The following is a 28000-nucleotide window of genomic DNA, read 5'->3' on the forward strand; positions in this document are numbered from 1 at the left end:
TCTCTCTTCGCCCTGGACTCTCTGTAAGGCCAGGCTCCAGTCCAGCTCGCGGCTCCCTATTTAAAGAGCACACAGCACCTGACCAGAAGGTAGGAAACCCTGGCTCATTAGGAAGGGCTGAGGACAACTGAGATCCGCTAGCAGGGAGGGTAGAGGGCTGAGGGGCGGTCTGAAAGTGGGGCTCAATGACATGCCAAGAGAAGGCTGGAGAGGACACCGGCCATCTGTTCTTCTCTAAAGAGGAGACAGAAATAGCATTTGTCCTGGAACAGGGAAGATGGGAATTAGACCCACGTATGACACTCCTGACTGCTAGGTTTCTAGCACTGTAGCAGACTGGCTGTGAGATCTGAGTAAGTCCTTCAGCTCATCTGGGCCTCAGTTTACCAATCTTTAAAATCAGCATTTACTCAAGATGACCTCTGAGGTCCTTTCTACCTTGAGCCTTTTGTGCTTCTTTCTGGGAGAAGTTACAAGAGGAGGTCACAGGGAGAAGCAGAACCTCTTTGGGGGAATACAAAGATGATGTCCATGTGCTTCTTGACCTCCAGGAGTTCATGATCAGGTGAGGAGAGCAGATAACAACAACATATGAAATAAAAATAACAGCAAGCAGGCACCGTTCTGGGTGCTTTAAGAAAATTAACTACCCAAGACAGCCCTTGAAATAGGCACTATGGTTAGCTCCATACTGCTGATGACAAAAGTAAGGCACAGAGAGGTTAAGTAACTTGTCCAAAGTCACACTGCTAGCAAATGGACAGATCAGGTTTTGAACCCAGGTAGTCCCACTCTGAACTCAGTGACACTCACCACTCTGCACACTGCCTCAGGGAAAGGAATATATATAACTCACATTCAAGGCTGGTGCTCTGAGTGCTGTAGTCAATGATAAAGACCATGAGTTTTGAAAGGGTCTGAAAGGACAAATCCAGGAAGGCTTCACTGAGGAGGTGGCATTGTGTGGAGCCTCAAGAGAAGGGTAGGGAGGTGGAGGCGTGGCAGGAACAGCTTGAGTGGAGGCACAGCTGTGGGCTGAGAAGGGGCACTTAGGGAAGAGCGAGGAGACCGACAGAGCTGGAACCAACGATGAGCGTGGCAGAGGTGGTGCAGGGAAGGATGTAGGGAGAGAAGAAGCGACACTGGTGGCCCGATGCCGGGGCTTGCTCAGCAGTCTGAGCTCTATTCGAAAAACTGTGGGGAGCCCGTAAAGGGTTAAAGACTGTGGACGCTAACTTGGGGGAGGGGGTGCAGGAGCCAGCACAAGTTCCGGAACAGACTGTCGAGGGCTGGAGGAAAGGAGGGCAGGTGGGGCAACTAGAGAAGACCAAGAACTAACTGACTGTGGGATGAGAGTAAGGGAGGAGTGAAGGGGGCACACCTCTACCAGAAGGCTGGTGAGGAACCTGGATGGTGCCCCTGAGGGGTGTGGGGCCGGGGCTCTAAACTGTGCACACTAGGAGTGAAACAGAGAGGTTGGTGAAGCATTTACAATTCAGCTTGCATATCATCTCCCCAGGGAAGGCTTTTCTGACCCCCACTCCCAATAGCTCTGCATCCCTATTACAGGTTCTCACCTGCGTATGGGACGTCTCTTCAACACTGGTCACCACTGTAACAAGCAGTGACTCGTGCAGTTACTCGCTGGTGTCCTTTTCCCCATCAGCCCCGAGCTTAGTTCAGTCCCGTGTCCCAGTGCCCAACACAGCACAGGCACGTGGATGCTCAGTAGCTACTCACTCAGTGAACTGAGCCCTGCCTCTGGGCTGAATGCCCTTCTCCCATCCTTGGACATCAGCATCGCGGCTTCTCCTTGCCATTTCCCCAGGGTCTGCGCCTCCCCGCGGAGTGCAGGGCAGGAAATGTATTCGTGTGTTCACCTGTCCACTCTCCCCACACTGATGGGTTCTGACACTTCTGTACAGTGTTGCCGGGTAGCAATAATGAACAGTTTAGCATGGAAATTGGCCTGAGCAGGAGGGGGCTGGTTTGTGCGTGTGCGATAGAGAGCGTTTGGCTAGGGGACACCTTCAGCCCTGCAAACTCCAGCTGAAGAGATCTTTGGCCTGTCCCTCCCAGCCGATCCACCTCTGCCCCTTCTGTGCTCTCCCAGACTCTTCTGCTCCATCACCACCAACATGGACCTGAGGCGGGTCAGAGGGAGGAGCCAAGAGCTCTGGCCTCGCTCCCCAGAACGCTTTTCAGGACTCTGGAGTTCCCGCTCCTCTACTCCCATCCAAGATGTAAGAGGCTGCAGGGGGGTCTTCTTTTCCCCCTACAAGAGCACCGCCAGCTACCTCTGGTTGTTGTCTTCCTTTGAGGGCCAGTTCCAGACACTTTCTGAGAAATACTTTTTCCCAAACCCCCGTGAGATTTTAAGGGAAAAGGGAAGACAAGAGCATCTGATCCTCATTCTCAGAAGTGGAATAATTTGGCTCCTCACCAAGCAAGGGCAGGGACCATCTTTGAAAACTCCTAAAAGGGGGAATACCAACTCCTTTCAGGGTCTGGGTCACAGAGTCAGCCTCAGAGGGTCCCTCCCTCCATCGGCAGTGGCTCCGCTGGGGGTGTTGTGGGGAGGGAGCTCCTCAGGACATACTTAGCAGGCGCTGCCTGATGCTAGCGGCACTAATGGATTCTGTTATCATGCAGGGACCCTTGTCTGCAGATCAGCAAGGCAGGACGAGGTGGCAGGGTAAAAATACTTCGTTAGCGAAGAGGCTTAGGTGGGGCTGTGCCCCGGGAATTACAGCGATGAGAAGCCTCTGGACAGGAAGTCAGGAATGGAACCCAACGTGCTGGACCCTCAGCCTCGATTTTGCCTCCAATTTGAATTTGCTACGATTTTGAATTTGAATTTGCGAAGGAAGGTGGAGATGGAGGGACTCCTTTTGCCTCTTTTATGAGGTCTGGACAGCCACGTGTTGGGTGGGACTTCTTGCAGTAGCCTGGCCCTCTCTCCTTGGGGTGGTAGGGACCCAAACTCTGATTCATTCTATAGCGCACATTCTCTCTCCCAGGAAAAGGAACCAAGTCCCGGATGGGAGGGAATAATAATACCCTACATTTATAGAATGTTTTTATTGCTTCTGAAGTGTTTCCACATACAATACCTCACTGCAGCCTCACCACATGCCCGTGAGGTGAGAATTATTATCCCCATTTTATATACGGGGGACAAGGCTCTGGGAGTTTATGAGACTCGCCCAAGGTCACGTATCTGGGAAGTGGCAGAGTGTGGACTTGAATGAGGGTTTTCTGATTTCCCGTCCAGAGCTCATCTTGCATCCTCTATTCTCTCAAAGTTTTTGTTCCTTTGAATCCTCCTACCAGGGAAAAACCCATGGGGCCCTCCTCAACGGCCCTCACTCAATTTCATTTGTCTTAAAAACTGTCCACAGGCCCAGCTGCCTCTACTAGATCCAGGGCTGGTCTAGCACAAAGCTGATCTTGGGGTGCATTTGTCTTCATGCCCTCGGGAGCCGGGGGGAAGTTTGCAGCTGGGGTGTCCATTCCTCAGCTCAGAACCGCAGCATCCCAGGATTGAGGGGAGCCCCTGGGTCCAGGTGAGACTTCATCCTCCTTGTGGGCCAGGGGACCTGAGTTTCTTTCTTTCATTCCTTTTATTTTTTTGATGAGGAAGATTCACCCAGAGCTAACATCCATTGCCAATCTTCCTCTTTTTGCTTGAGGAAGACTCACCCTGAGCTAACATCTGTGCCAATCTTCTTCTATTTTGTATGTGGGTTGCTGCCACAGTGTGGCTGCCGATGAGTGGTGTAGTCTGTGCCTGGGAACCGAACTGGGGCTGCCAAAGTGGAACGCACTGAACTTAACCACTAGGCCACAGGGCTGGCCCCTGGGTTTCATGTTTTGACCAAAAAGAACAAATGTTCTACAGCTTCTATTGGCAAACTGATTCAATGCTTACTGCACTCCTCCCTCCTGCTCAGAAAGTTCCCTCTAAGGTTTAACCTCCTGCTACAGCTGAGGGCTATTTATTCTGTGCAGACAAACTGAGGGTTACTTCCCACGAGAGGGCAGGACTCATCTCCAATGGTCTAAGGAGAGAGGACTCTGAAAAGGGACCCCATCCCCACCACCCCAGATTACATTTCTCATATTGAACACACGGCCTGGCAAGAACTCAACTCAAAATAGGGAGATTTTGGAGGAGAGAGAAAAGAAATATCAACTGACTGGGAACTCCCACAGAAACACGAGCAGTTGGTCACCTGAGTGCCACGCCCAGTCGCACCTTCCCTGGCTGAGGTGTCTGGCTTAGGCAGCCGCCCTAAGAGCTGAGATCAGGCTGGTTGGAGGTAAAGCAGCCCATGGTCAGCACTGCTGGGCCCTCAGCAGGCTCTGCCCACTGAGGTGGGAGCAGGGATTCCGAAAGATGAAGATGAGCTGGTCGCCGACCTGCAGGGACTTCCTGAAGGTCTCACGAAGACAGAACGTATCACTTCAAATAGTGCTAGAATGTCTACTGTGCAAAGTATGGTGCTGGGCCCAGAAAGCTGTGATCCGGGCCTTGCCCCAAGCAGCTTGTATGGGGAAGGAGTGATACAGGTAACTTCGAGGCTGAGTGACAAATGCACATGGAGTGACTTGGAAAATGTTCCAAAGTTCAAAAGAATGAGAGATAAAGTCCACAGGGTAGGGGGTGAAGAAAGAAAAATCAACAAATGTGCCAAGTAGTACAGTAATGAGATTTGCAAAGAACACAAAATGAGGGCGTCATGCATTGACATGATGGTTAACCAAAGGCAGGAGGAAGGAGGCACGGAGTTGGAGGAGGGGACGCATGTTGGCAGGAACTTAAGAGAATGGGTCTTTCTCCTTTCAGATTCTCAGTGAGTGGATTCCTAACCTCTGGCTTCAGTTCCTCGCAGGCACCTGGCTCACTCACAGCACTCCTTCCTCCTCGCCCCAAACCACTCAGTTCCCAGCATAATGGGAATGTGTGCATCTTAGCACCTGAGTCTGCACCTGGGGCTAGAAACGGGACAGGGAGTTCCCAAAATAGAGAGTAGAGCTCGGGGCTGTGTGGAATGTCAGCTTGCTGATTCCTTGAGTCTCTAGGTCGCTGGGGACTGGCATCAACCAGACAATAGAAATCCACACGTGATTTCCAAGATTCACTTATGTCAGTGCCAAGTTTTAACCCCCATCGCTCCCGAACTCTTTGACCAGAGCTCCTAATGGGGACTGACCTGACTGTTGAGAATTTCATGGAGCTTCTGGAGGAAACAACTCAGAGGAAGAGAGGAACAGGAAGGGAAAGGAGGACACCAGGAAAATATCTGGTGTCCTCTCCCTGACACCCCTCTCACAGCAAAGTGAGCCGCTAATGCATTAATTAACTAAATAGTTTTGAATATACTCCATTGCACCTCATTGTCTGCAGCTGCCATTCCCTGGAGGAGCTGTAATATACTCAGCGCACACTATATAATTAAATATCAACACATGTGTCCCCTGCCCAGCGCTGGGATGCGTGTTTACTCGTCTTAATGAGAACTGGAATGGCCTTACTGATGAGAGGCCCATAGAGGTAGGAGGGGGCGAGGCACACATCGCCTGCAGTTGAGGTGCATACGCCCAGTCCCCCTCTCTTCTTGCTTCCCCACCACCTACTGCCTACATCCTGCCCCCAGATAGGGCATCTCAGGACACCTGGCGGAAGCTTTTCACCCGACCACAGGCCAATGTGCCATCAGCTTCCCGCTTCCCTAATGCAAGTCAGAGTCAGCCGCAGCAGCCCGCACGTGGTGCATAATGACTATGTTTTTGCTTAATACAAATTGTGGTGATTTAGCAGCCCAAATACCAATTCCCTACTGAGATCCCCGTCGTTGAAACCCCACACACATACACAGACGCGGCAGACACCGACACAGCACCTGCGTGCTGCCCCCGCCGCCACCGACCCCCTCGATCCATCACAGAAACACCCTCTGGCTCGGGGGGCCCAGTGTTATTGATACTGAGATGGGTGACAAAGTGAACTGCTGTATGGATGCGGCTTGGTGGGCCCCAAAGGGCAGGGCCTTAGAGTCAGGAGGCCTGCATTGAAATCCTGGTGTTGCTGCTTACTGGCTGTGAAACCCTGGGCAAGTGGCCTAAACCTTTGGAGCTTAGGTTTTCTTATATGGAAAGTGGGCACAGGGACACCCACATCACGGGTAAGGATTAGAAGGTGTCACTTCTGAGGAACATCAGTGCTCCCCTGCCCTCCCCTCCTCTCTTCACACATAGCCGCGCCTGGATGAGGAGCGAAGCCATCTGTGCAGAGGAGAGAATGGACTACGGGGGTGAACCGTACCTCACACTCAGATTTCAGTTTATAGCACACTCATCTGAATTCAAAACAGGTCACAGGAATGCAAGACTCTTATCTGTTTTGTTCACTGATGTATCCCGGACCCCTAGCATTGTGACCAATAGATAGCAGCTGCTCAGGAAATACTTTCTGAATAAATGAATGACACACTTTCTCTTATTGAATCCTCATAACCACCCCACGTGGTGGAGTATACAGCCACATTTTGCATAAGAATAAATAGGCTCAGAGAGGTTGAGTGCCTTGCCCAAGGCACAACAGCTAGCCTGGGATAAAAACTCAGATTCTGACTCAAGTGCTCTTTCTGGTGCCTTCTGCGGGCTCTAAATGGTTGAAGAGTCTCTAATTTTTGAAAAAGGGAAAATAAAGACAGAAAGAAGATAAAGTGTATGTGGTTTCGAAGAATGACAGGCACTGCTCTTGAGAGAGTAATGGGCCCCAACACCATTCGTAATTGGCCATGTGTGGCCAGGTTACAGTATCCCAGTAAGTCCCAGGTTCAACCAGGACATGAGACCACGGAAAGGGGACTTCTCAGCAAGCACAAGAGGCGGGACCTCTGCAAAGCAGAAGGCTGGACTCCTCCAGGATCACGGACTCTAGACTCCACCCCCAAGTTCGTTTAAAAAAAAAATACTGTGCCCCTTCAGTGGTTCCTATTACGCTGAGCTGATAATCAGCCCATCTTGTACTCTTTAGCGTGAATTCCCTAGAGAGTGTCCTGATTGTCCTCACTCAGGCCTGTGGATGCTCCCAGACCAAGTTATTGGACGTGGAACAGCTGGGCCGGGGTAAAGGCCGGCCCCTCCCTGCACTGTGCTCCCTTGTCTGCTGCAGAGAGAGACAGAGGAAAGAAGAGGCTGACCTTTGACAGTCACGGGCAGACGGGAGCAACGGGCTACACGCTCCAGACCCAGACATGACACATACTAAAAAACTGATAAACAAGTGCAGATTAATGGAGTGACGACAAGACACAGGGAGAGTTCAGATGGGTTACACATGATCAGCAAAGTCTTGGCCCCTCAACCTCATGTGCTGGCAGAACTTTAACTCATCATGAACATATCTCTGTCTCCCACAGTGGATTGGATGTTGCAGAGACCCAGACCCAGGGCGAATTGGTGCTCTATCCAAAAGTATATTTGGGGTGCATCTGGCCCTGTCTAGAAATAAGATGGAGCCCATCTCCTGGAAAATATGCAATAGAGTGACCCCAGCCTTGTGAGCAAGTGGGCAAGGGGCTTGGAGCACCAAGGAGTCAAGAGACTCAGAGTTGAACTTGAAGATTACACTGGGGTTCACAGGGGCAGAATCCAGAGAAGCCCAGGGGAATGGAAGACAGATCTGAGGCAGGGCTTGGGGGATGGTAGAGGAAGAAGAACAGAAGGAACATTCTCAACAGATGAGCCAGGGGACTTCAGTCAGCGGAGGAGAGACTAAAACCCACAATGCCAAGAAAACTGGATTCTACCCTGGTTTTGGCACAAATCAAGTGTGGCTTTGAGCAAGTCATTTCCCTTTTACGGTCTTGAGTTTCTTTAACCCCCAAAAATGAAGGGCTTGGGTTGGATGAACTCTAAAGTCTTTACTATTTTTAAAAATTCTGAAATTCCAAATTTATCACTCCCTCCTCAAATGTCTGGACTTTTCTGGTCACCGCCAACCATGGAAAACAGGACCTCCAAGGACTTTTCCAGCCAGGTGTGGGGTGCCCCGTGAATCCCTCATTAGATATTCACCACCTCTTCTCGCTCCCCACTCCCCGCCCCCCATATCCCCATATGCAGATGGCTTTGTTTTCCAAACCTGATAGATGCTGACAGGTATATTGTCTCAGCATCAGCAGACTGCCAGAGGCTGCTCAAGTCAAATGATTTTCTTTCCCCTAATAACTTGGAGGATTTTTTTCTCTTAAAAGGCAAAAAAATAGAGGTCTTTTTTTTTTCAGGCCTCTTTTTTACCTTAAAGAGACAGAATGTCATTTATCTTCCACTTTAGCCCAAAGTCAAATGAAAGGAATGCTAAACAAAGACCAGCCTGCCTTGGAGCAGTCATTTGTGACTAGAGGCTGGGGAGAAAGGGGATGGGCCTTGGGGACCATCTCCAGAGACTGGTGATTGACAGGCTGAAGGGAAGCGGGGGCGGGTGGGATCTGAACGGCAGCCAGGAGGAGAGGCACAGCCACCCACAGAGGCGGGGGAGCAGGAGGCCCTGTGGGGTTGGCTGCCTGCCAGATGGGGGGTATGGGGCTGGCCAGTAGGCAAGAGCTATCTGTGGGGGTGCTCATAAAGAAGCTAATTCAGCCAAGCACAAGAAGACAGAACAAGTCTGGGGTGGTCAAATTCGAACAGGCTTCATGATATGATTCTGTGACCCCAAAATTACTTTAGTCTTCAGAATAGGCCTCAATGCTGATGAAAATTGCCTTTTACTCTAATAACCTGTATTGTTTTTCATGAACAGTTGACCGGGATTGGGTGATCCACCAACCAACAAGTTCTTTAAGCTCCCCCCGAGGGATAAATATCTTAGCAGTTGTAACGATAATATAACGATAAATAAAATACAGTTCTTGCTCTCAAGAATCCCAGGATCTGATGAAGAGGACGAGACAGAGAAAGAAAAATAACAGGGAGCAATGCTAGTGAGCAAACGCTTAATGCAGAGGATGGTCATGCCCGGAATTCAGGGATCAGCTGGGGCTGAGGCAGGAAGGCTTCCTGGAGGAGGTGTCTTTCCCAGTGGTTCTGTAATGGATGGAACCATTTCATTAAGGGCTGCAATCTGACTGCAAGATGGAACCAGGGACACAGATTAAAGGTGAGTAGGTTTGACAAACTTAGAAAAAGGCAAATTGTCCATCTCAAAGAAGAGTGGTAGTGGCAGTAGAAGTGGGGAGGCTGCCATGTCAGGCATTGCCACCGCTTGAGCCTAAGGGACAACAAGATTTACGTACTCTGGGAATGGGGTGGGGTGCTTTCTGCCAGACTTAGTGGTAATTATAATCATAATCATCATCACTAACTTTTATTGAATGCTTACTCCAGCCAAACACTATTCTAAAGGTTTTATATGCACCATCTCATTTCATGTTCAAAGTAAAATTATGAGGTAGTTCTCCATTTTAGAGGTGAGAAACCTGAGGAGGCACTGAGAGTTCAAGAAACTTGCCTAAATTACCTCACCTACTCTCTAAACTTAGATTTCTTTAACTGTTTTTTTTTTTTTAAAGATTGGCAACTGAGCTAACATCTGTTACCAATCTTCTTTTTTTCTTCTTCTTCTTTTCCCCAAGGACCCCCAGTACATAGTTGTATATTCTAGTTGTGAGTGCCTCTGGTTGTGGCATGTAGGATGCCGCCTCAGCATGGCCTGATGAATGGTGCCAGGTCCGAGCCCAGGATCTGAACCAGCGAAACCCTGGGCCGGCAAAGCGGAGTGTGCGAACTTAACCACTCGGCCACGGGGCCAGCCCCCTCTTTAACCGTTACAGGATGACAATAGTAGCTTTTCCCTGCTAGGATTATGTCTTGAAGATTAAATGAGAAAATGCATGCGATGCACTTAGCACAGAGTCTGGTAAGTGGCAGGTGCTTCATAAATATTTGCATGCGCATCAGCATCACGGCTCTGAGGGAGAGATGCACATCATAGTGGCAGACCTATGTGGAAGCCGCTGTTTTGGGTCTCTGTTAACTCAGGGAGTCACAGTTTTCTGGCTAGAGGAAGTATAATTGGGAAAAGAGGTCGGATCATATCATGAAAGGCCTGGGATGCTTGGATCTTGCCTTGTGAAAAGGAATGTTCTATTCTTCCCTCTATTTCTAGCTCTCTACTTTGCCACTGCCTTACAAGCAACTCATAAGGACCTACAACTTACTGCTGCCCCCTCTTCTTCCATTTCTGATGCCTCTGCCTGCTAGATATGCCCACAGCACTGCCCATGTCTGCAGGCGACACCCGGGGCTCACGAGGGTCTGATCTCCGCCTGGGCAGGCTGAGCAGGGCACATGCCCTGACACTTATCTCACCGCTGGGGAGCTGTGCTTCTGAGTCCTTGGGTGGCAACTGTCCCCAGGAAGCTGTGTTCTCTTCCTAAAAGATCCTGGAGGGCAGAGGGAGCTGATCTCATCGCGTCCTCAGAGAGTGCTGGGTCCACTGTCTAGTTGTGCAGAAGGGAGGGCTGGGCGGGCTCCAGCCTTACCTGAGAGTCCCCTTAGGAGCCTGCACACAGCTGCTATGTGTGATCAGGGTACACGTTCTCGAGCAGCAGTGGAGAAAGGGGTAACTGAGTTGCTCTGGGGCTGGCTGGCTGCAGAAGATGGGTTCCTCCAGCATCTCCTAAAGAATGTGGCCAATCAGCCTGATGCCATGGAAAGAGCTCAGGCCTAGGAGGGAGAAGATTAACAGCTGGGTGACCCAGAGCAAGTCTCTGCCCTCTCTGGGCTGGAGCTGCCTCACCGGCACCTCTGAAGGCCGCAGACAGCAGTGGTGGAGAGCGAAGCCTGGAGCCCTTTCTAGGTTTGGCTCCCGGCTGTACCACTAAGAAGCTGCATGACTTGGGGCAAGGTATTTAACCTCCATGAACTGAATGTCTTCGTTTGTAAAATGCATTGGTGCAGGATTATGAATTAATACACATACAGCTCTTAGAACACAACCCGGCACAGGAAACATTAGGCGTGTTACTAGCATTACTGCTGCCACCACCACTGCACGAAGGGTGTGGATCAGTGAGCCTTTCTAAGGGCTCTGAAAAGTCTGTGGTTCTATTTCCCTGCACTGTGAGCACCGTTTAGATTCAGACTTAACTAGCATTTGCTGAGCGCTTACTACATGTGAATATATTATTGTATTTAATCCTCGAAACAAGTCCTATGAGTCCCAGGTTATTATGCTTATTAAGAAACGAGAAAATCAAAGCTCAGAGAATTTAAGTGAAGTTCTCAGGGTCACATAGCTAGCACATGGTAGACCCAGGATTCGCACACAGTCCCACCCAGTCCTCTTTCCACTCTAATCTGTCTGTAATGGGACAAAGGATTGGTCCTTTGGTATCAAGCTGTCACGTCTGGCCAAGATTTTGGGCCAAAGCTCTGTTTCCAGGCAGATCCAGTTCTGGGCCTTAGTGTGTATGCTGAGCCGGTCTCAAGGGTAGGTGGGGGATTTGCCAATGAAAATGTTACCAGCTGAACCAGCATTAGCCAGCCATATTGGGGCTGAGATTGAAGGGAAACTAAAATTAATCCTCTCATTACTGGCCTGACCTGCAGAGGGATGGGCAGCACTGAGCCAGGAAGAAGTCTCATTAACATCTGCCGCTACAGTCTGCTCGCCTTTCATTTCCTCTGTCCCGCCTGGGAATGCTGCACAGGCACCGGGATGCCAAGATGCAATGTGTGTATGTACACACACACACACACACACACACGCAGGCACACACTCACAACACGGACAGAATTAGGGGCTCAAGGATGTAGATCCTTGGGAAGAAGAGAAATTAGTGGCATATGTGGGTCTTCTCCCTATGCCAAGCCCCCTCTGAGGAGGGTATCAGGGTCAGAGGCCAGAGTCTTGCAGTCATGATGAGATTGGTCTCGGCAAATGTGTCCAGCGCTTGCCTGGTAATGGAGTGGTCTGGACCACTGACTGGCCTCAGCTCCTGTCAGTGAGAGGGGCTTCTGAATGTAGAAAGAAAGAGAGTGGTGACTCGATAAGGCCTGGTGGCCTGCAGTTATGTGTGGGGCTGAGGGCTGGGGAGTGAAGAGATAACTCTTCTGAGAGTCTGTGTTCTTGTTCTATTCTTGCAGTGGCACCTGGGGGAGGCAGGGAGGAACACAGAAGGTAGAGTCAGAAGGAGACTCAGCGGGTGGGGGTGGGAGGATGTAAGGGCTGCTGAGGGAGGGAAGAAGGCACTGTCAAACTCTCTGGATGGTCATCAGCCAGATGTGGAGACCAGATGGAGGAAACAGGCTGGAGGTGGGGGTGGGGAGGAGAAGAGGACAAAATGAGAGGAGGGTGACTGGCAAGGGCATCAGAGGCAGGTAAAGAAGGCAGTTCACCTAGATTGGCCGGCCGAGCAATGCCATCAGAGGGAGAAGTGGGAGGCGTTGCCAGGCCTCCTGTTAAACTGGCTGGTATGCCAGGACGGCAGAGATTGCCAGGCACTCCTACTGAAGGCTCTGCTCAGCTCCTCCTCTTTACGTTTCCACCATGACTTGAGCTCCACGGTACGCCCCCTGCCCTGTGCTAGCCCTTATGCCTCCTCTTCTCATTTCCACCCTCAAGTTCATTGCTGCAAAGTGACAACATTCCCAAGACTGCAGTAGTGGACACAGGACAAATCCCTTCAAGGAAATAAGTTGGTGTTTCTGGTCTCCCTGAACATATCTGGGATGCAAGGAAAATCGGATTCAGACCCAGCTGATCTGATGCCTCCCTGGTGCTAAAAACTCTCTGGCCAGGCCCGGCCAATTGCTGTCTTTGGGGGAGCTAGGTCAGCTGGGAGCCAGCTGTGGTTGGAACTCTGCACACTGGCAACTCTGTGGGAGCTCCCAGACCCCTTAGAAAACAGAACTCAACAGCATGGCCACTGGCCCTCCAGCAGTGAGCAGACTGGCTGATCCTGCAGAAATGTTCAGGAGGAGGTATGTGATAAGTGAAGTGGAATGCCTGGAGACCCTTTACCTGAAGAGGAATCCAAAACTAGACCTAGACTGAAGGAGAGTGGGAAGGAAGCCTAAGGGTGAGTGTCGGGGGAGGATGAGGATGTGCCAGGTCAAGAACAAATTGTGGGTCTTCCACCCAGGTCCACTTATGCCAGCTCAGCATCCAACAGTGAAATGTGACCCCAAGTATGGACGACAGCTCATTGCTGAGCAAATGGAGCTACTCCTTCTAGGGAAAAAGGTGCCTTCTTTCTCCCCGACTGGATCCCCCCAGGGCTGGTGTGGCTGCCATCCTGGAGTCCTCTAAATGGGAGACAAAAAGCCTCCAGAATCCAAGTAGAAAAGGATAGAGTCTACCCAGCCTGAAGAAAGAGGGAGCTAAAATGATCCCTGAAAGATCCTATTAGGCTGAACAAGGCCTAACTTTGCTTGTATCCCTTAAAATTACAGGCAGCCTAGTGAGGTTGATAATTCTCTGCTGGGAGATCTGGGGTCAGCTGGCTCCACACCAGTAGTCACTGCTCTCCTGGGGAATGGGCTGGAACTCTGGAAAGGTTATCCACAGTCCCAGCAGAGGATGAGAGCTACAACCTGAGGCCCTGGGGACAGAGGTCAGGCTGGAGAAAGGGTATAAGAAAGGCGATTTTCCTAAGAGAGCGCCTGAGAAAACCTGACAGCCCGAGACAGAAGACCCTACGGTTTAAAAGATGGTTAAAAAGTGCCTAGGGACTCATTGGGATGGGTAAAGGGTTGGACACGGGTCGGTCTCCCACTGAGTGGTATCTTGGGGTTTTGTTTGAAGTGAACTGATGGATGGCTCAATTCTGTTCCTGTCTGAAGCAACCAAGCTTATGTACCCTCTTTCTACCTCCAACTTGGTGCTTTACAGTTTACAAAATGCTTTCAAAGTCAGGTTTGATTTAAGCTCACAAAAAGTCTGTTGAATAAACGCGTGGGGACTTATTGCCATTTCACAGGCGAGGAAATGGAGGTCAAAGGCTGTTGCTTCTAGCATTAGTTCCCATCAGCATTTCCAATCGGATGGTAAGAGCCCAGTTAGCTAAATCTTGCAAAGCCTTTTAAATGCAGTGGTGGGCACCGCAAGGGGGGGGCCAAATGGCCTGTAATGAACTCTGGGGCCCATCCATTTCCATGGATGTGGGCAGGAGGGAGGGCTGTGACCTCTATAGTTCTCGATTCTGCATGTATCCATGTGTACCCTTATTGCCAGAGCAGGAGACTTGGTCAACACAAGTGTGGGCTTTGAGGCTATACAGCAATATGACCTGGGGTCATGGAGAATAAGACCCAAATATCTTGGGGTCATGGAGGATAAAACCCAAAGATGATGAGTGACAAGGTCAGAATTGGGTTGACATAGGTTGGAAAAAACTTGAGAAGAATGGGAAAGATCAACTAGAGAAAGGCCCAAGGTGGGAAAGAGACAATCAAGGATGTTGTCCAGGTAGGCAGAAAATGCCAGAGAAAGAGTGATTTTACTCAGGGGAATGTAAGTGACTGAGGATTCATGGGGAGGTTAGATCTTGGTATGTCTGGCATGTAGCCCATGCTGGATCAAAGGCTAAAACCTGGAGTTATCTTTCACAATTACACATCTGATTATGTCCCAGACTTGCTCAAAGACCTTAAATGGCTCCCCTTTGCTGACCTAACTCCCACCTGAGAGCATGCCATTCATGATGGCTTACCACCTGGCCCAAGCCTGCTTCTGCAGCCACTTGCCCTCTCTGTCTACTCCCTTCTCCTTGAGCCCTGGGCCCCTCGAGCACCAAGCCATGACAGTCCCCTGGGCTTGCTGTGCTCGTGTATACAGTGCCTTTGCACAGACTGTTTTGGCTGCTGCTGGGGAGTGGCCTTTAGCCTCTTGTCTAGCTCAGAACTCCTTCTTATATTTATAACCAAGCTCATATGCCTACTATTCTTTGATGCCTTCTCCAACTTTCCCAGGCCAAGTCATTCATTCCCTCTGCTTAATTTAGGCCCCCAGCACTTGGTATATATTTCTGTCTTGGTACTTGGTACATATCCCATGGCATTCCATTTGTTAATACAAGACAAAATGTGACATTCACCTTTGTATTCTTCCTACCTAACCCATTCGGAGTCGAGCATAGTGCCTAACTTATAACACACTCAGTGAGTTGAAGATTGGCGGAGTCCAGATTCTAGAACCAGGCTGCCTGGTTTGAACCCCTGCTCTGCCTCTGATTAACGGTATAACCTTAACCTCTCTGTGCCTCAGTTGCCTCATTTACAAAATGGGGATAATAATTACAGATACCTCATGGGATCATTATGAGGATTAAAAGAGCTAATTATGCAAAGCTCTAGGACAGTGGCACTTAGAAGGCACTACATGAGTGTTTACTGTAATGATTATTGTCTTTTGAATGAATAAAGAAACAACATGGAATTAGCAAGCTGGTCACATTTTTCTTCAGTGACCTCAGAAGAACTCATAAGGAGTGTAGGGGTAGAAATAAAGTTCTGATGACGTGAAACATGGGATTACAGGCAGGAAAGCCTAAGCAATGGGCTATAGAACCAGACCAGTGGTTCTCAAAGTGTGGTCTCTGGGACCGGAGGCATCAGCCCCACCTGAAACTTGTTAGAAATGCAAATTTCAGGCCCCACCCCAGCCCAGCTACTGAATCAAAAACCAGGGGAGTAGGGCCCAGCAGTGTGTGTTTGAACAAGCTCTCAGGTGATACTGATGCACGCTTAAGTTTGAGGACCACTTGGCTAGACTTTGCCCATCTCTTATTATCTGGGTATAGTGTGTGCCCTGAGATTTCAAACCTGCTATTGCAGAAGAAGTCTGGGGCCTTACCCTGAGGACCGGAGAAAATATCAGGGAGAAAACACCCCTGTTGATAGTAGACAATGTGCATGGTCTCTACCATGCAGTAGGAGCTCACCAAGTGTCAACTGCTATCCTCTTTCCTCCTTTTCCTGTAAAGAAGTGGTACCAGAGGGATGAAAGAGAAAAAGCCACATTCCCAGGGCACTGCTTTTGGAGAATTCCTGAGTTTTTTGTAGTAGACAGGAGGGGAGAGCTAGAGCACAAGAATTGTGAGAGCCTTGCTTTGAGAATTAGTGTACACAATGTGCACCCTGGGTGCCCATTCTCTCATGGGCATGGGGACAGTGTGCACAGGGACACTGTCACTCTCTGCTGAGCCTGAAGCTCAGCTTGAGGAACAGGTGGGGGAGAATGAGGGAGGAGAGCTTGGCTGCGGTCCAGCGTTCCTGACAAAGGTTTACATGGTGAGTCAGGCTAGCCCCAGCCTCCCCCCGAGAAAGGCCTGCAATGCCAAATGAAGGAATAAATCTTCAGGGGGTGGGGATGGGGGTGCTGCCTGACTCTGCCTTCTCTCCTTATGTGTGAGAGCTAGCCGCACTCCCTTACCTCACACTGCACCTGGGCCTTCGGCCCCCCGGCTGGGAACCCAATTTTGAGGGTCTTGAATGAGGCTCAGTGCAAACACCTGTATCCATGAGGATGGGAGGAGAAGGGGAGTTCAAATGACTCACTCCTTAAATATACCCAATTTAGGATGATTTAGGGCAGTGGTTTGCAAAGCATGGTCTCTAGACCCAAGAGCATCAGCATCCTCCGGAAACTTGTAAAATCAGCATCGGGGAAATGCACATTTTCAGGCTCCATCCCACATCCATTAAATCCAAATTCTAGGGGTGGGGCCCAGCAATCTGTGCTCTAACAATTCTGCAGGTGATTCTGACACCTGCCCAAGTTTGAGAACCACTGGTTTAGGGCATGAGTTGAAGTCTTCCCTGTTTGGAAGGAGAGGGACATGTGCTATCCCACAGCAAAGGGGCCTCCCTGTTGCCCTGGCATCTAACCCTGCCACTCAGCGCCCCCACAAGAATGAAGCGTGCTGGGCTTGAGCCAGAAAGAGTCTCTAGTGACAGGACAGGAGGAGAGGCCCTGTGGGTGGTAAAGGGGGAGGAGGTTGCCACAACTCATTTTCTCTTTTTTCTCTTAACATGAAAGCCCAGAGGAGGCCTCAGCCTCCCTGCCATTGAAACTGGTAAATTACAGGATGATGATGGTGATATTACCAATAATGATGATAATAGCACCAATAACGTGAGGTCAGACAGGCACTTTCCCGTCTTCGGTCAAGGGGTAAGGTTGCAGCTTGGGTGTATTTGCTTCTGCTTTAGAGAAAACCCTGGAACCAAGCCAGCTCCACTTCCATGCCAGGGGGTGCACCTGGGGCTCCTAGCCCTGTGTCCTCCCTCCCTTCTGCTGGATGCTCCCTCCGGTCAGTCAATTCCTCCCTCTGGCCACTGGGGTCTGCCCTGTGTCTGGGCAGGCGAGGGGCTGGGAGACAGCCAAGAGGCAGGTGGGACTCGCCTTCCATCCCCACTGGACCATGCTGTGGGTATTCATTCGCGGACTAGATGCCAGCCCTCCAGGTCAGGAGACAGCCCTGAGGAAGGCAGCAGGAGAGGTCCACCCTGGATGCTGCCGGCATTAAGATGATGAGAGCCCAGGGCCTCTGCTGGCCTCCATGTCTCTCAGGCAAGCTACAAAGAGAAGCCGGAGGCAGAAACCATGCATGTTGGGTAGGAGGCTGCAGCATATCCAGAAATAGTTTGAGCTAGAGTCTCTCCTTAGAGATCTCTCCTCTCTCCCTTTGCCCAGAGAAACAGAGCGGAGATTCAGAATCTCAAGGAGAGAAAAGGTCATCTTGTAGCACTCTCCTTCCACAATGGACCTCACCACCCACCCAACCCATCTTGCTTATTCTTCAAGATTGCCCAGGAGGAAATATTTTCCTAAACACTACAGCGTTTCGAGGAGGATCAAAGGGAACAAGCACATACCCAAGCCCTCCATGTCTCCCCTCTTGCTGCCTGCCGCCCCGCCCCCACGCTGGGCTTCAAACACCAGAGGAAATTAGCCCAAGGCCCCCTGTCATCGCAAGCACTGACTTGCGAACATGTGCTTAGGTTGTTTCTCCTCCACTCCAAGAGCTTTGGGGCAGCTCACTGGGGGCTTGTATTTTTCTTTTTTTTTAAAGAACTGTGTGTATGTTAAAGTCATTAAGGTTTGAAAAGGGGGTAGTGGGTAGAGGAGTAAAGGCCATTATATGGGAAGAGAAGAAAAATGACCTGTCTTCAGGCTGTCAACAGAGGAAACGCCTCTGCATCAGGGAGTGGGAGGGGGCTTGGCTCGGGGGCCTGAGCAGCTCCTCTGAGCCTGCATGGCCAGGAGCAGGATGAGGGCAGAGAAAAGGGTTTACCACTCTGTCTGTGTCTTGGCCGCGGCAGTGGCTGTGGCTGCCTGGGAGTGGACTATCACCAGGTATGTGTTATAGAGCCACCAACAGAGAAGAGAGCTGAGAAACAAAACAGAACAAAAAAGAGCTAACACTGACAAGCACTTCCTACGTATCACGCATTGTGCTATATGCTCTGCATCCACTTTTACAGTGAATCCACACGCATGTGGGGAGATACTATTATTATCCCCATTTTACAGATGAGGAAACTGAGGGTCACAGTGGTTAAGTGCCTTGCCAGAAGTCAGTCACACAGTGAGCAAGTGGCAGACACAGGACACCATGACCTGAGTCTTTTTGGAGACTTGCTCCAGTTAAGACCAACAGCTCATTGTATGGAGTTCCTGTCCCTCAGGAACACCCAAAGCAGCCAAGGGGAGCTGGGGCAGAGGGCACTTAAGCTAAGGGTGTGGGAAAGCGAGTTGGGGGGCCTCAGGAGCAAGAACCGCAGCTGCTATGTCCCTGGTCAGCTCAAGCTTTTGGTGTCTCCCCTCTGCTGAGGTTTGAGAAGGGATGATGGGGGCTGGCTCTTCTGGAACCCCAAACTCCCGGTCTTCCAAGCACCCCAGGAATCACTCAGCAGCAAAACTAGCCTCCAGGCCCTGAGCCTGCCTCTTCCTTCCTTTCAGGCCTTCATTTGCCTGAACAGGAGACAGATTTGCATGGGTGATTCTCTCTGGAGCAACATGGCGATGCGGAGGGTGAAGAGGAGCATCACAGAAGCTCCATCCTGGCTGGGCCTCTGAGGACCCTCGCATCCAGCCCATCCACTGAGCCTTCCTCATGCTGAGCAGCCCCTCAAAGAGAGGCTGCTGCCTGCCCAGGCACTTTCGTCACCTCCCCAGGCAGAGAAGAGAGGTGGCAGGGGTGGGAGTGGGGCGCAGGGTAAGACCGTGTCTGTTATTTAACTCTCCCCCAGGTAGCTGGACCCTGAGGGTTTGTCCCGGGTCCCCAGAGCACTTGCTCCAAATCACTGCTCAAGTGACAGCTTGTGCTTTCTGTGTTAGAGGAGTTCTGGAAGGATGAAAGTCCCATCCCACTGGCTGCTCCACAGGCCTCCTTTGCCAAAACACACTGTGAAAGAACCCCTGACCTCCACCTCATACTTTCTCTGCTCCACCTCCCACCAACCCTGTTTGCTCCCCTCCTCCCTAGAGAGGGTCAGACAGCTCAGTAATTTAGGGATCACTGGCAAGAAAGGTGCAGAGGTCAGAAGTCAGTGAGGGGCTGGGAGGGGAATTTCACCCCTGCTCTCTGGCAGGACCCCCTCCTCCAGAGCCCACCTCCTCCCACCATCTGTAGATCAGGCCCCTATGGGCCTGGGAAGGTAGAGACAGGGCCTGGGGATGGGAAGTGGTGGTGTGCAGATAGACAGGAGGAGAACGTGTATTTTTAAACCGTGCCCTGAAAAGTAACTTTGAAGATGCAAATGTGCCCCTCTCGCTTTCTTATTTGGAAATTTTGCTAGGAGTGGTCATGCTACATTCCCCTGAGAACTCAGCCGATTCAAGAAGTTCTTTTTATTGTCTCACCTCAACTCCCCGCTGCTCTGGCTGCTACACGAACAAAGGCTAACTTACTTAATATCCCTCCTCTCTCTTCACCACGACCTGTTCAGTCTAGCTCAGCTCAGCTCAGCTCCAAAGCGCAGAACATGAGGCAGTGAGCGACTCACACTAGTTCAGGGAGCCGAGGAGCTGGACCACGAGAGGATTTCACTGCAACTCCACGGCTGCAAAAAGCACCTTCCCCAGCCCACACGAGTGGCGTTGTCTGGACATTACATTTATGGAATGTTAGCTCTAGAAGGGCCTTCCACTGCAATCTCCTCATTTTGCAGTTAGGGAAACTGAGGCATATCCGCCATCATTCTGCTGGCTGGTAGCAAAATAAGGGCTCCTGTGCAGTTAGGAGAAAAAGGATAGAGGCCTGACGAGCTGTCTGACAGCTGAGCCAAGCTATGGAAGGGATCTGCACCCAGTTCTCCTGGGTTCTTGCCCACCTTGGGAGGGGCAACTCAGCCTGTCTCTGAGCAGCCTGGTGAATTAACACAACTTCACAGGGTGGTCCCCTCCGTGGCTGGGGGAACCAGCAGAGGCCAAGGGGCCTGGATCAGAAAAGGAACACTTTCCTCCCCACCGAGCTTTCTCCACATATGGAATCCAGCCGGGGCTGCCAACCTCCCAGCCCAGAAAGAGAGCTTTTCCTCTCTTCCTCCTGCGTACCAGGAGGAACTGGGAAAGCTGAAGTCAGGGAGGAAGGTGCAATTTATTCAGTCTGGGATAGGGAATGAAAGCTCTTCTGGGGCTCCCTGTCCCTCCAGGGGTGAGGTCAGAAGAATAAAGGTCACAGATGGACCTGCCGTGGTATGGGAGAGGCACATGTGTTCTTGTGTGCATGGGAGGGAGGTGGGAGTGGGGGCACTGGGGTTTGATGACTCAGACAGGGGAGAAGCCACTGAAGGCTTACAGACCAGACAAGGGTCATCCTGAATCCAGAGGGAGGGCAGTGGGAGCCCTATGAAGTCACTTTCTTGAATGTCACTCACATTTCCTTTCACCCTCACTCTGCCTTCCTGTCTCTTTTTGCCTCTTTCCCCCTTAACCTTCCTCAGCAGCGAAGGGGGACCAGAGGGAGCTGGAAAAGGGGTCTGCAGGGCCTCTCCGACTCTGCTGACCATCAGCCGCCAAGAGCTGCTGCTGACAGAAAAGAAATGAAGGGGCCGAGATGGAGGGAGAGCAGATGTCTGCGGCTGCAGGATCTCTCTGCACTGTGCCCCACCCCCGCTGCCTCCTGGGGTCCCTGCTGCGGATGGGGGGCCGGGGCCAGGTGCCGCGGAGGGTGGTTCTCAGCGGGAGGGCTGGGCCCCACTCCTGCTCACTCCACCTCTCAGCTTCTTTTGCCTGGAGAACAGATCATAGAAAAGGTCTGTCTGGAGTTTAGGCCGTGAATATGGCTCACTCTGGGGCAGATGGAAAATACACTGTACTGTGTCATCTTATAAAACTGTCTCCTTTTCCACCGAGACTGACAGACAGATGATTCTCCTTAAGGCTTTAAAGTCATCCTAGACTTCCAAGTTGTTTCTACTTCCTCTTCCAGAACTGAACCATCAGTACAGTAGCCACCACCCAAGTGTAGCTATTTAAATTTAAATTAATTAAAACTAAGTAAAATCAGAAATTCATTTCCTCAGGGGCAGTAACACATTTCAATCTCTCAATAGCACTTGTGGCTAGTGGCTACCGTACTGGACAACACAGATATAAAAAGTTTCCATCACCATAGAAAGTTATTTTGGACAGTGCTGTCCTAGAAAGGTCTTACTTCAGCCTAATTTTCATTCGCAGTTTCTCCAGATGCTCACATGCTGGCCTGCTCCTTAGGAAGGCGGGAATGACTGGCCCTGAGGATGGGCATGGGGGGGGGGGGTGAGAGCGGGCGGAGAGCAGGGAGGTGTAGGAAAGTCTATTATGTTTATTTTGCCAACCTGTGTGCTTCTTTAGACCTTGAGTCTCTTTGCTAGGACTAAGCTATTCCATTTGCCCGGGGAGGAGGGGGCAGCTGTCGATAGCAGAGGAGGAATTCAGGTGGCAGCTACGGCCAAATGGGTTTTGCAATAATATCCCGCCTCCCGTCCCCACCCCTGCTTCAGAAACACCAGGGAAGGTACAGCAAGGGCAATCCTAGATAAGGTGGGTGTAGTGTCATTAGCCCGACTTACTCATCGCACCCCGGGGCCTCCACTGGGCAGGCGTAGGCAGGGATGGGGACGGGGGACACAGGCTAGGATGAGGCAAGCGGTTATGCTTCAGTCAATTTTGAAAGTTGTTGACATGATGGAGATGGAATGAGAGATGCAGAGTCAGATACTGGGCACGCCCAGCTGAGCCTGCCACCCAACTCACTCACAGGCCTGGCTGCCCTCCTCAGTCCAGGAGGTCCCTTGATGGAGAGAAGTCGGGAAGAGCACATGCACGCATATGCACACACACACACACCATGCAGGCATGCACACACACACCACACACATACCATATACGCTCCCACACACATGCACACAAACACAGCATACATGCATGCATCCACACATCCACACATACCACACATGCATGCATGCACACAGACACAAACACCACACACACACATACCACAATCTTACCCCACATGTACACACACACCACATACATAAATGCATACATACTTATACACCACACATACCACACCCCCACCACATGCTTGAGTGTGCATGCACACATGCATGTATGCACACACACCACAAACACACACCACACAAAAACACGTACATACACACATATATACCACACATACACCATGCAGTTCCAGGGAGATTTCTGGAAAGAATCTTTAGACCAATTTCCCAGTAAGCCTCAGCTATTCCTCCAGGCTCCAAGGAGGCCAGCAGCTGGCCCCAGCTAAGCAGGCAAGCTACCCAAAGCCTCTAAAATCAGGGTCTGGGCCCCTCCGAGGCCAACAGTCCAATTAAGCTTTGTTCCCACAGGTGGAAAGCAAATGAATTCAGAGCCATTCCTTCCCTTCTTCGGGCATCAAGCCCTCAGACCTCCCACCTCCCCCTCAGCACCCCTGCACTTTTCCACATGGACTCCTCGCCTCTCACACTCTGCTCTGAAGATTAGGTTACTCAGGGATCACAGACCCTTAGAAATATTTCCTTCCAAGATGTCCTCTAGACCGTGGGGACCTGCCTGAATAGTTCAAAGGAAAACTCTGGGCTGAGAGGCATGGCCTCCATTAGGGAGCCTCTCAGCCCAGGAGGTAGGGCCCCTGGAGATTAAGGCCAAGGATCCTGGTACCTTCCATGATGCTATTTCCTTCTCCCAAGGGCCCGAAAGAGCTGCGGGGAGATCCTGGTGCTCCACTCTCCTCCCAGAGGCACCTCCTCCTCCCTGCAGAGCTAATTGGCAAGACTGGCATAAATATATCCATATATCTCCCTATAAATACACACATCTTTAGCTATATATATCTTTTCTTCTAAAGACTTGGCAAGAATTCCCTAGAAGCCTTTTCCATGACACAATAGAAAAGCGGCGGAGTCATCAGTTCGATGGTTCCCACAAATACCGCTTTGGATTGACCTTTGCAAAGCTCCCTTGAACTTTGCTTCCAGTAACTCAACCGCTTCTACCCTCACCAGCCCCAACCCCGTGGCAACCACAAAATACAACTCGGTTTCCTGAAGCTGCCGCTTTATTTCTCGTGGGCCTCTGTCTGAAAGCAAAAAATCCATTGCTTTTGACCTATCATCTTAAAAAAATAGGAGGCTTTGTGTCTGAGCTCCAGCTGGCAGCAGGAGGAAATTAGCTGGGCAAAGGGATCCCATGGCACTCAGGGACAGTGTGGGTAAGGACGGGTGGTAATGGTTTCCGAGTGGGCTAGGCCTCTGTGGGCAGATGGTGGGGCCCACTGAGGAGCCACCTATGAAGGCTTAGCGACCACTGGGGCAGTGAGCAAGGATGTGGCAGGTCTCCTTGTGATGGCTCCTTGGATAAACAGGAGAAACTGCAGGGTGCAGGCAGAAAGCTGGAAAAGCCAGCCAGGTAATGACTTTCTGAGGGAGTTATCATTAGGCACAGGTTCTAAGAACCATATCTTCATCACCCTGCATCAGCATTTGTTGGAAGGAGGCCCAGGAAGGGAGGAGGGAAAGGCTGGCTCTTCCATCTTTTTTTTCCCTCCACCATTAAAGGCTTGGGTGGGCGGAGACAGGCCCTGTGACTTTTCTTTGTGGTATTAAGATCCTAGCCACATGTTGACATCACATTTAATCCTCAAACAGGTTTTCTATTCTTGATTTTCAAAGTGGGGGTTCGAAGAGGAGATTCATAAGTAGAGAGTGGAAAATGCAAAGGACTATGAGAATCAACAGAGAAAAGCAGAAAATGTAATTTGGCAAAAAAGCAAAAAGCCCCAAGCCCACAAGTCTACCTCCTATAGCCTTTCTTCTTCAGTCTTCTTTCTTTAAAAGTTGGGTTGTTATCTTTGCAACAGAGAATGCCAGCAGGTGTTGCTGGCAGCTGTTTAATGACAGTGTCAAGAACGTCTTTCAGGAAGGTAGGCTCGGAGGCAGGGGGCGGTGATGGAGAAAATGGGGTGAGGGAGAAGTAGGTGGCCCCACATCTGCAGAGATGTAGCTAAGGACTGGAGTGCTGCCCTGGGAATTGCAATGTTATTTTGTACAAAATTCTTCCTGTAGGAAGTAAGGGGGAGGGACAAGAGACATATTTCAGTGTTTTGTAGACCTAAGAATTTTGAGCTGGAATTACGAGCAGCTCACTGTGTCTTTGGGCAAATATCTTAGCTCCTCTATTCTGCATCTCCCCTTTCTTCTTATTGTTAGTCACTGTCAAGAGGATTAAATAAAAGGACCTGAAGTCTCTTGGAGAGGGATCCCAGCAGACCCCAGGGGTGATGAGCTCTGCAATTATTCCACATCTGGAAAAGGTAATGGCTTCCAGACTGGCAGGGGCGTGTCACAGACCAGCAAGAGGAAGATGCTTTTGTTACCTAGCTGATCTCAGTTCCACGGTGTGTGAGAGACACTGTGGGAGGCTGGATTTGGAAGGGAGTGGAGCAGTAGTGATAGAGCCTTCACAGCAAATGCATGCCTCAGGAACGCCCGGAATCTGAAATTCTTCTCTGCTCTGTGCTCACAGCTTAGTCCCCTACCACTGACCTCATGAAGCAAACCTGAAGACCTCTCATGTCAAAAATCTTCCTTGGAGAGACCAGGACAGCCAGAGCTGTGGGAAGTTGTCCTCAGGGTACTCTGCCACCCCCCCCTCCGAACTGTTACTCCCCTTCCTGTTGGGACAATGACCAAGATCTCGTGAAAGTTCCTGGCATTTTTTTCCTCCACCTGCAGGGCATTACCAGGCCATGTACTCCTGGAATATAGCCTGCAGATGTCAGGTCTCTCTCTAGGCACTTGATCATTCTATATTTTCTTTTTTTTAATTGGAGGAGTGGTGGTATTTTTGCCTCCCATCACATATGTAACATATGTAACTCATGGGGAGGAGGGCATAGACTTTGGGGCAGCAGTTAAAGCACCTCCCCATTTGTTTGAGCCCCTGGAAAAAACCCACCTGGAAGGATGCGCATACCCGCTAGCATTTTTCAAGCACCCACTCTCTGCCACGCACCGGCACCATGCTAAAAGATGCACGTATCTGACCTCATTTAATTTCCAAAGCACCCTTCAAGGTAGGCATCATCATTCTCATCTCACAGACAAAGAAACCAGATCTCCATAAGGTTAACTAATTTTCCCAATTTCGTCTACCTCATAGATGGCAAAGATAGGACTTGAACCCAGATGGTCTGATTCCACAGTCCATATTCTTCCCATTACACATGCTGCCCCTGTCCAAACAGCCCACCAGGCAGGAGCCACAAATAAAATACCACACCTCCTACAGTCCGCACTAAATCAGCACCGGGAAAAGCTGGAGGCAGGCAGAGAGCAGATCTTTATCAAGACACTTCAGGAGCAGGAGAAATAGTTCAGCCCTTCTCCCAGCCAAAGGTTGGCTGTGTTTGCAAGATGAGAAACATTTTGCGGGGAGAGGAAAAAGGATGTAATCTCAAGCTAAAATCACCACCCACACCAAAATAAACCTGAAGGCAAACTGGGGCCTCAAGGATTTTGTTCAATTGCTCATGTGTGTGTATGTGACTGTGTGAGTATGTGTGGGGGAGAGGGAAAGAGGTCGGCAGGAAAGGAAAAGGAATATCTTTTTTCATACCCAGTGACATTTATCAACTACACTCTCCTCCCGAAACTTATGCTTCTCCTTCACTTACTTATTTCAACCCTCTTTCCTGATCTTCTGTAGAGAGCTAGCACGGTCTAATGGATGAGCACAGACTTGAAGGCCAGCAGACCTGGGTTTGCTCTCCAAACTCACCACCTCCTGAGTTGTCCAATAAATCCATATTGCATGAGCGAATGGGAAATAATTTAACCTCCCTGAGCCTTAGTTTTCTCATCTGGAAAGATAAATAGTCATAGTACCTGCGTTGCAGGAGGATTAAATGAAGTAAAGTGCTTAGCACCTCGGTTGGCACATAGTTGATGTTCAGTAAATGTTTGTTGCTCTGATCAGTTTCTCACCCTCAGTACTGTGACATTTGGGCAGGATAATTCTTTGCTGTTGGGGCTGTTCTGTACATTGTAGGATGTTAGTACCATCCCTGGCCTCTATCCACTAGATGCCAGTAGCACCTCCTGCCCCAGACATAACAATCAAAGATGTCTCGAGACATTGCCAGATGTCCAGAGAATTGCCCCAGTTGAAAATACTGGCTTAATGGAATTAATAGTGATATTTGCAACCAGTAATATATTTGCAAGCACGCAGTAGGCAGTGATAGTAACATTCATTTTTTTTTAATGAGTGAGTGAATGTATGAATGAACACAGTAATAATGGGTGCAGTTCTGCATCTTCAAACCTTTGGTGGCAGGAGGAGTACAGTCTACTAAATTCTGGACTCCAGATGGTTGATGGAATCACAGAGGGGTCTAGGAAGGGCACCACCCGGCCTGCCTTGGTGTCTGCTGCCAGATACGTTTGGGGCAGACCTGGCAGCTGTGGGGATTTGTAGATGGAGCATTGACAGGTGAGTGAGTCTGTGAGCTAAGTGAGGCTGAAGGAATTTTCCCCTCGGGGAGAGGGCAGTCCCAAAGGGATTTGCCGGCAGCAATGATGGCTTGAATTTCTGTGTATGAAATGTGATGGCTGGAATCATGGGCTCTCCCGAAAGAATCTCATCCTTTGCCCATGGCCAGCCACAGACATTGATGGGAACCCATGAGGTCCTACCTTACTTGAAGCATAGCACACATCTGCAAGCCCCTTTTGACTCACATCAAGAAGATGCCTTACAACAGGGGCAGCGAGATGGCTCCTGCTCGAGGATTTCTTCCTTCCTTCCCCCTCCCCACATACCCCTCTCCTTCCTTCCTTTTTAAATAGTGGTTGGTACTCTAGGCACAGAGATGACAAATGCACCTCCTATCCTAAAGTTGCTGTGTGTATGGAGGGGCAGAGAAAAGAGAAAGGGCAATTACAATATCTATAATAATAATAGGTAACATTTACTGAGCACTTACTCTATTTTGGACACTGACCCATGCGCTTTACACTTACGAGCTCATTTACATGTCCCTCATGACAAGCCTATGAGGCAGAAACCATTATCATTTCCAGTTTGCAGATGAGAAAACAGGCACAGCGAGGTGAAGTGACTCTTACTGTCACCCGGATATTAAGGGGCAGAATCAGGAGTGGAAGCCAGGACACCTTGGCTCTTGGGCCTGGACTCTTCTTACCCACTGTGCTCTTCTGCTCTGACAGCCATGTGATGCACTGCTAGGAAGAACACAAAGCGGGGCTTCCTGGAGGAGGTGATGCCACAGCATCTTGAAGATGAGAAGGTGTTAGCTGGGTGAGCGGAAGGGGGAAGTGTTCCTAGTCTGAGAGAACAACATACCCAAAGTCCTACTGGAGGTGAGAAGAAGTGTGGAGATGTATCAAGGTTCCACGGGGCAATTCTTACCCTTCCCGTGTGGACTCCTCTCCCCTGGCCCCATGGCTGGGTTAG

General features: G+C 50.3%; 1 protein-coding gene and 1 long non-coding RNA gene across 4 annotated transcripts in view; one reads left to right on the forward strand and one right to left on the reverse strand.

Annotated features, from left to right (window-relative positions):
• Positions 1-27877, forward strand: LOC123280541 (uncharacterized). Its single transcript, XR_006519486.2, has 3 exons — positions 1-89; positions 24733-24836; positions 27754-27877. It is a non-coding gene; the product is annotated as an uncharacterized lncRNA (long non-coding RNA).
• Positions 1-28000, reverse strand: part of PLXNA2 (plexin A2) — a 207889-nt gene that overhangs the window by 131148 nt on the left and 48741 nt on the right. The window lies entirely within an intron of this gene.

The sequence above is a fragment of the Equus asinus genome, chromosome 25, assembly GCF_041296235.1.
Source record: "Equus asinus isolate D_3611 breed Donkey chromosome 25, EquAss-T2T_v2, whole genome shotgun sequence".
In the NCBI taxonomy this organism is placed as follows: domain Eukaryota; kingdom Metazoa; phylum Chordata; class Mammalia; order Perissodactyla; family Equidae; genus Equus; species Equus asinus.